The 8,694-nt window shown below is 41.0% G+C and overlaps 1 long non-coding RNA gene across 1 annotated transcript in view; it reads left to right on the forward strand.

Annotated features, from left to right (window-relative positions):
* The window catches only part of LOC133553951 (uncharacterized), a 17,287-nt gene extending 14,615 nt beyond the window's left edge, over window positions 1-2,672 (forward strand). Inside the window, exon 3 of the long non-coding RNA XR_009807023.1 lies at window positions 2,285-2,672. This is a non-coding gene — a long non-coding RNA (uncharacterized LOC133553951). The remainder of the gene's footprint in view (window positions 1-2,284) is intronic.
* The last annotated feature ends 6,022 nt before the right edge of the window (window positions 2,673-8,694 follow it).

The raw sequence follows: 8,694 nt of genomic DNA on the forward strand, positions 1-8,694 counted from the left end.
ATATATATATACATATATATATATATACATATATATATATATATATATATATATACATATATATATATATATATATATATATATACATATATATATATATACATATATATATATATATATATATATACATATATATATATATACATATATATATATATATATATACATATATATATATACATATATACATATATACATATATACATATATATATATATATATATATATATATATATACATATACATATACATATATATATATATATATATATATATATATATATATATATACATATACATATATATATATATATATATATATATATATATATATATACATATATATATATATATATATATATACTTAATAAATACAGCAATATTTCCCCCACGGGGAACTGTGTCGTCACTATTCTTTCTGTCCACATAACAGGTGAGCAGACTTTCGTAGGTGTCTCCTATGGGCTGCTTCTCCGATTTGTAACAATAGGAACTAAGAAATCGTTGTTTACGCTGCACACAGGTGACATATTTTGACTGACTATTTGACTGTTTTTGACTGACGAACCAGAGAGGACAGAGTTAAGGTGAAGTGAATTCAATCGGCCATTTTGTTGAGTCCGGAGACGGAACAAACTAAAACACGTCAAACGTAGACATTTATAATAATAATACAATAATAATAATGGATTAGATTTATATCGCGCTTTTCTATTGTTATATACTCAAAGCGCTCACAGAGAAGTGGGAACCCGTCATTCATTCACACCTGGTGGTGGTAAGCTACATCTGTAGCCACAGCTGCCCTGGGGTAGACTAACGGAAGCGTGGCTGCCAGTTTGCGCCTACGGCCCCTCCGACCACCACCAATCATTCATTCATCATTCATTCACCAGTGTGAGCGGCACCGGGGGAAAAGGGTGAAGTGTCCTGCCCAAGGACACAACGGCAGCGACTTCGAAGTCAATAGGTGGGAAGCGAACCTGCAACCCTCAGGTTTCTGGCACGGCCGCTCTACCAACTACGCCATGCCACCCCTTATGGCTGAATGCCGTGGAGGTTACCTTCAGCTTGTGTGATGCGGACTGAGAGTGGTGCGGTTGGGCTGACTCCCCAGGTTGGCTATACGGTCGGACATATTTTCAATTGTTCATATCAACAATACTACTTCCACCAACAGTGGGGAGGCTTGTAACTCAAATTAATGTTTACAGTATAAAGCGTAGCAAAAAGATGAGAGACAGTTCGTATCTTAAAATACTCGCTAGTTGAGGCACCACGGCAGCTACAAAAAGGTTGGGGACCACTGGTCTAAACAGTAATCTATTGTCATTCAAAAGACCTGATTATATGGCGGATTATTGGGGTCATAATATTTACATTTTTTTTATAATTTGGAAAACACTTCTTTGTGGTCTACATAACATGTAATCGTGCTTCTTTGGTCAAAATGTTGCATAAATTATGTTTAACAGATCATCTTCAAGCCGCTTTTTGACAGTCGCTTCAGGATGCGCCGTTTTGGGGCAGTCTTATTTACGTGGCTTACCTTCGGTAGTGTCTTTTCTCAGTCATCTCTGTTGTAGCAGTCCAGCTTGCAAGGCCAGGAGTGGAAGAAGTGTACAAAGATGGACCTAACTGTTTTAATGACATTCAGACTTTACTTAAATCAATAACGGAGCAGTATCTCCTCATCTGTGGATCACTAGTGCAATAACAACACCGGATGTGTGTCCCGTGAAAAAACGTCTTACTGGAACTCTCTAATAACTAAAGTTCCTAGGGTGAATAATGTAAACTCACTATACTGTTATGTTTTAGCGCTTTCATGGTGAGTCTACTGACATATATAAGTAAGAACTTTACACAACTTTATATTAGAAATGGCAACAACAGAAGATGAATGTTCCATAACAAGAAGAATAAAAAAAAGAATAAGCTTATCGACAATGGTGTCGCCACGGATTACCATGGCGGACGCGCATAAATTTTCAGGATTTATGCAGCTCCCAAATACCGATCAGTAGGTACCAGAAAGTAAAAAAAGTTGCTTTTGCATAATATTGCAAAACAAAACGCCAGATAATATGTTTTACCTTATACACACACCATAATAATACTTGTATGTTGAAGCACAGTACAATCCATCAAGCAGTGCGGTTTCATAGTTTACCAAAGTCATACTAAAACAATTTAGATAGATTTATGAGCACCGTGTGTAATGTTCTATATTTTCAATTGAACATATAACATGTTGGTGTGGTTTACTTGAGTCATATTGTAGTCTACAGATATCTCTTATCCAAGATGGCGGCCAGGAGGCGGAGCATGCAGCGGAGTGGAGAGGCGGGGCACGCTTGGAGCGACACTGCAGCCATCAAAGTCAGGTGCGTAAACGACACACCTGCTCTCAATCCTTGCATCTTCTGCTGCAGCATAAAAGGGGAGAAGGAGGAGCAATCGTGGCAGAAGTAGGAGAGGAAACGATGGACAACAAAGACGACGAAGACGACGGGAACGACCCAGAGGAAGATAAACCCCCGCGGAAGACGCAGCCACCGGTCACCGAAAGGCGCGCCGAGACGAGCAGGAAAGGAGGTCGGGCTAGAGATTGGCACGGCCGACTGGAACCAAAACATGTTTATTTAAACAATAAACAATAGTCAAACCTGCTACAATGCGTCTTGCATGGATGGTCACTGCAACCCACACGATGACGGCTGGAGACCTGTCACAATCATCATTTCATGACCCAAGCAAAACACTTTTTACACTTTTATACTGAAATAAATACACCTACAACTTATTAAATAAAACATTGAAAAAACTAAAGAAGAATGTGAATGAATGTTTATAACTGAACACATTTACATATGTATACACATTTGTTTTCTTTTTTTATTATTATTTTTTAATGATTAACGTTTATGACAACTTTTCCAAAACACGATATAGAATGTGAGATACAACAGGATAATAATAAATATGTTTATCACTTGTTTTCAAAACGCTTACAAAAAAGTGGGACCCCAAAAAGTTACTGTGGGACCCCATTTTTATGACTTGATGGGGTCCCCTAGCGCCAACATAGCAGTCAACAGAGGACAAAAAAATGCTTTATTTAAATAAATATATTATTTATAAAGCAAGTTCAAGTATCGTTGGCAAATTTTCACCTACCCGATTAAAAAAACACTCGTAAAATGCGTTTAGCAATGCAGCTAATGGGTAGGCTGCCCGCCTTGGCACGCATATATGTGTCCTCTTTTTGGAATTTTAGAATATGGTCAGCCTACCCATTAGCTGCATTGCTAAACGCATTTTACGGGTGTTTTTTTAATCTTTAGAATGCAAAACACCCTAAAACTTCTGGGATTTAGTCTCTCATAAGGATTGTAAAAAATGGACAAAATTCCCCCCAAAAAGTGCAATTCCCCTTTAATAGTACAGGCAACATGTTTTTCAAAATGTATACCTTTTTCAGAGCAGTTGTTCAGGAGTAGAAATTTAGCTTACATAAACAAATACATGCTGTACGATAATGTAAAAAACAAAAATTGGAAACCAAAGACTGGCTGTAATGACCAGCGGGTCACAGGTTCCAAGACTATGGAAATTGGACTGGTAAGTTGTCTGTCTGCTTTTTGAGATGTTTTTTTTAAGCAAGACAGCAATCATTTAAAAAAAAAAAATCAAAATGACTGTGTGTTCATCTTGTGTGGTATTACAATTTTAGTGAAGGAGCGGCTGCCATGACAGAGGCGTGTGTCTATACTCAAGGCCTAAACAGCTGGGAAAAGTGGGACGACACGCACACACAAGCCCCAGTGCTTTACATCCTCTGACGGCATGAGGGAGCAGCAGTCCAGACGTGCCACCCAGAGGAAAGTCATTGCCGCCACAGTGATGTCATTCTTTCAGTCACGACCCAAAGCGTGTGAGCGTGACAGAGTGGAACATAAATCGTCTGGTAAATTAAGATTTTCACCCTCAGTCCATGCCAGGGAAGTTGGCATTTCCGCCTGTGTTACAAGAGGAAAGCAGATCCATGCTTGAAGGTTATATACTGCCCTCTATGGATTGGAAAACTGCTAGCCATTGCTCAAAAAGTTTGGACCTTTCCTGTAATTCCAACAGAGCAGACTAAAACTGATCTTGATAAAACTAAAATGCGACAAAAGGTAAACACTTTTGTCCCTCTTGCATTAGTGGGAAATAAAATGAGTATTAATATTGCTGCCTGCACACTACAGAGACACCTGAGCTTTGACTTGAAAAGTGACCTATTTGCATGGAAGGTGCGCTCAAAAGGTCAACACGGAGGAGCCTCGCTGTATGCAAAGACCTCGCAATGGTTCGGCTACCGGCTTGCTCGCTAGCACGGCACGGAACGGCACTCATGAATAATACATGGGGACATCTGCCACCTCTGAATTATAGATCTGTGGCGTATAAGCATATGGGAAGAGCCCAGCCAGCGCTAATGGCCAACTCCCCGTGACAAAATATGGGTTAGAGACACGTGAACGATCGCCAGGTCGGGCAACCTATTAGTCATGTGACTGCAAAATGGATTGTAAATGTGATAATTTACATGTCAGTCGACACGTGTTATATGTTTGTTTGTGTGTGCCCTGTGTGCTGCCAATAAATTAGCTCAGGGGATCCAAATGTGTCTGGAATGTATGTGTCCACCAGACACAGAACTTCCATGCTGCGAAATATGAAATTATTGGATGTCAGTTCCTCCACACAATGACACATCAGGCTTTTTTTGTTAACCAAATTGCGCTTGAGCTAAGTTGATGTAGCATTAAAAGCAACCTTGCAAACCCTCTGCCTAACAACCAATGGCTGATGTCTTTGAGCCTTTCATGCGGGCTTCCTCTACTGAAGTGCAAGCCTGCTTGAATATTCTATACACCCCGCTTTAAAGAAGCACGGCCGACAGGAAAGGGATGGAGGTGGCGGGGGGGTTGTTGGCGTGCATTTTCTCTCAGCCCAGCTGAGCAGGAGGCCCAGTCTAGCAGAGACCACTTCGATCTCTGCCTTTCACTGCAGGATTATCCTCTTATCAGCGGCGTAAAAGCCGAGCTAAGAAGCAGCGGTAATTAGCCCATCTTTAATTAACGAGCACCTCGTTCCAAAGCCACCCACAGCCCACGCCGGCTCCCATTTGGAAGGCAGTCAGACCAGCGTCAAAACGAGCAGACTTAATCTTGTTTTTGTCTGGGTATGAACGAGTCAACGGGTAGAAAGAGGCCAAAGTTCGAGCAGTCAGGGAGTCACGCCAGGCGGAGAGTTCCCCGAAGAACAAGCCTTTTTAGCGCCACATGTTTCAAAAGAAGCTCCTTCAGTCCTCATATGCTCTCTGTGCAGGAGTTTGGAACATTTTTTGAGCTTCCTGTTTGGGGATGGATTTGTGCAGTCAAATGATGCAACGACACATCGTCACTGCTTGAACTCCATAAAAGTTAAATGAACGTTCTCTTTAAAGAAAACTGTGACATCAAGCTCTAGGCCTGGATTATGGTCGCCAATTGTCCCGTATAGAAACAAAAGGGTGTGCCCTATTTTGAGCTTGTTCTTTATTACTGTGACAATTTAAGATAGTTTGTAAAACCTCATTGGAATTAATGAATGAGAAGGCGCTTTATATGAGATTTTAAGACAAACATTTTCCCTGTCACCGATGCCAGATTAAAACGGCATAAATCATCACATTCGCGCTGGTTTTCGCTTCTGCTTTTTGTGGAAGAGCACACAGGTTTGATCTCAGGCCAGGTGTGATGTGCGATATCACTGACATTTTTTTCCCGATCTGACACAGAGTATAATTCAGGCTGGTATCGGCGATACCGATACTGATACTTTGTGCAAGCATACCTAACATCTCTGCTACAATCTAAAATGTTGTGTATTTCAAATAATATAATGTCTCATAGTATAAAGAATACATGACAGAGTTATTTATTTATTTCAGACTCTGAAGCACATTGAAGTCGGGGTGTGAATAACAAAAGTCAAGCTAATAAAACAAACAAACAAAACAGGACAAAATCTTTATCGCTTAACCAAAAAAAGCACTTGTGAAGCTATAAACACTGAAGCGCCGCCTTGCAAGCGGTGCTTTAAAACATAGCTAGATAATACCTAGCTAGCGGCTAATGTCTCTCTGTAGTGTTTTTAGATACTTCTAATTCACTAATCCTAGCCTCTATTATGAAAAATAAAGAGGTTTTTTTTACAAGTATCATCCCTGCAGGATGAGGAATAGCTGTGGACTTAAAATATTAATACTAATAATACATTAAGAACACCAAAGCAAACCTTTCTTTCAATTAATAGAATTTCTGACATGCCAGGAATTTAAACAATCAGTTGTCAGTGGGTCCTTGTTTGCCCAGAAGAAAAAAAATGGACCACTGGAATTTAAAAGGCTGATTTTGCAAAGTGTTTTCCAAGCTACACTGTAAAAAAATTACCGTAAAGACTACGGCAAACAGTTGTTAAATTGCAACAGGAAAACACCGTAAAATCCAAAATAGTTTATCACAATAGTATATGCAGTGGATTCCTGCAAATCAAGACACAGTCGACCTATATTACTACGGTTATAATACGTACAAAACACATGACTTGTGAAAATAATGAAAAAATGTAGAATTAATTTGCCAATGGTGTGATGTCACAAGCATGCAAAGATTAATGATTTAGCAAATGTGTACATTTAATTTTACAGCATACCTTAGTATTTTTAGGGGTCTGTGTTAAAGCATTAGCCTAATAACTTTGGCTGACAACGTGGTTTCTTGTATTCTTGTAGCAAGTCATTTCAGACATTTATTGTAAACTGCATCGGAACTGCTCGCAAGTAGCTATTTCACAGATACAGAGCATTTAAGGCTCATTTTAATAGCTCACTTGAAGGAACATGTTGCGGATGGCCAATTTGGGAGTTTTCCAGTGAAAGGTTGAACAAATACTTTTAAGTTAAAATCTTCATGTACCGTTCACACGTCTCGGAAACACAGGCATTTTGCTGATACGAGTATTTGTGACAGGGCTGTACAGTGGAGCAGTAGAAAGGTCCTGGGTTCAATTACCGGGCCAGAGGTCTTTCTGTGTGTAGTTTGTATGTTCTCCCCAATGACTGCGCGAGTTTCTCCCCAATGACTGCGCGAGTTCTCACCAGGTATTTTGGCTTCCTCCAAAGACATGCTCCTGGGGATAGGGTAAATGGCAACACTAAAATTGGCCCTAATTTGTTTTAAGGTAAATTCCTGGCAACCACAGCTTCCAGTATTTTACCGTCAATTCTATATATTTTTTTGTAAACATGTTAACCATATATCCGTTTTTTTCATAGTAATTTACCGTAAACGAAAACAGTTATCAACTGTAAAACTAACGTATTCAACATCAACGTACCGTAATGTCCTATACATCGTGACTGTATTTTTTACAGTGAATTCCTAGCAACCACAGCTGCCGGTATTTTACCGGAAATTGTGTGGAAATTTTATTGCAGTATATAGTGTTCATCGTACTGCTGTTACATGTCATAAAAGACAGTACAACATTTAGAAAATTTTGTTTTTTTATATGTAAGCATTTGATATATTATACATACACACTAATTACAATGCTAATAGAATCTGAGCTACTAGGTAGCCTGAAAGGGTGGAAAAAGACAACGTGACAGCTCAAGACAAAAACTGCTAAAAGGGAAATCAGGACTGAGAACCTCAGGGTTGCCCCGGCGTGGCCCAGACCTGGCACAGACGAGCGGTGTGAGGGGGGAAGGGGTGTACGGCGGGGGCGGCTCCAGCATGCATACATTAGCAGTGCTTAGGAGCACTAATTGCTTCTCACTTAGACAAATCTCCTGCAAATCACGACTGCGCCGCCAGCACTGCCCAGGCCCCCCGGGAAGGAGAGACGGCAGGCAGGCAGGCGGACGGAGCGGGAGGCAGAGTGGGAGGAGGAGGAAAGAGGGATGATGGGGGGGATGACTGCGGCGGCGGCGAGGGGAGCGTGTGTTGCATAGGCGCCTCCAAGCAGGATGGTGGAGGGAGGAGGATGCTCCCTTGAGGATGAGGGAGGCAAGAGAGAGAGAACACACTCTTCTCTCTCTCTCTCTGTCTAAATCCATAGTTCGAGCAGTGTATCCCCCTACCCTCTTCCACTCCATACCCTACAGAAGCCCCACTGCCAAGACAGACCTAGACCCCCAAACCCCTACTTCTTAGATCCAAACTGGCCCTTGCTTCCCCCTCCTCTCTCTCTCGCCAAACAGAAAAGTGGAGGAAAGATGAAACTCTACCGGATAGGGGTGAGGGTGAGGGAGGGAGGGAGAAAATCAATAAGACAGATGGATAGCTGGATAACAGGGTCCGGCATGCTTCAGCGGTGAGACAATGCAGAGGGTGCCCACACAACTTCCATACAGACAAAAACAGGACATTGGGAAGAGCGTGCTGATCTGCCTCAGAAAGACGGCATCATCTATAACACACACACACACACACGCGCACACACACACACACACACACAATTTCCTAAGAGGGACAAGGCAAATGCATAGCAAAGTTTGGGATGGCTTAACTGGGCACTTGCTAAAAACAATACCAGCTATTGGTAAGCCGAGATGAAAACACACTGTGGCTACTTTCATATTAAAGCCGGGAATCT

The sequence above is a fragment of the Nerophis ophidion genome, linkage group LG06 (assembly GCF_033978795.1).
Source record: "Nerophis ophidion isolate RoL-2023_Sa linkage group LG06, RoL_Noph_v1.0, whole genome shotgun sequence".
NCBI classification, from domain to species: Eukaryota; Metazoa; Chordata; class Actinopteri; order Syngnathiformes; family Syngnathidae; genus Nerophis; species Nerophis ophidion.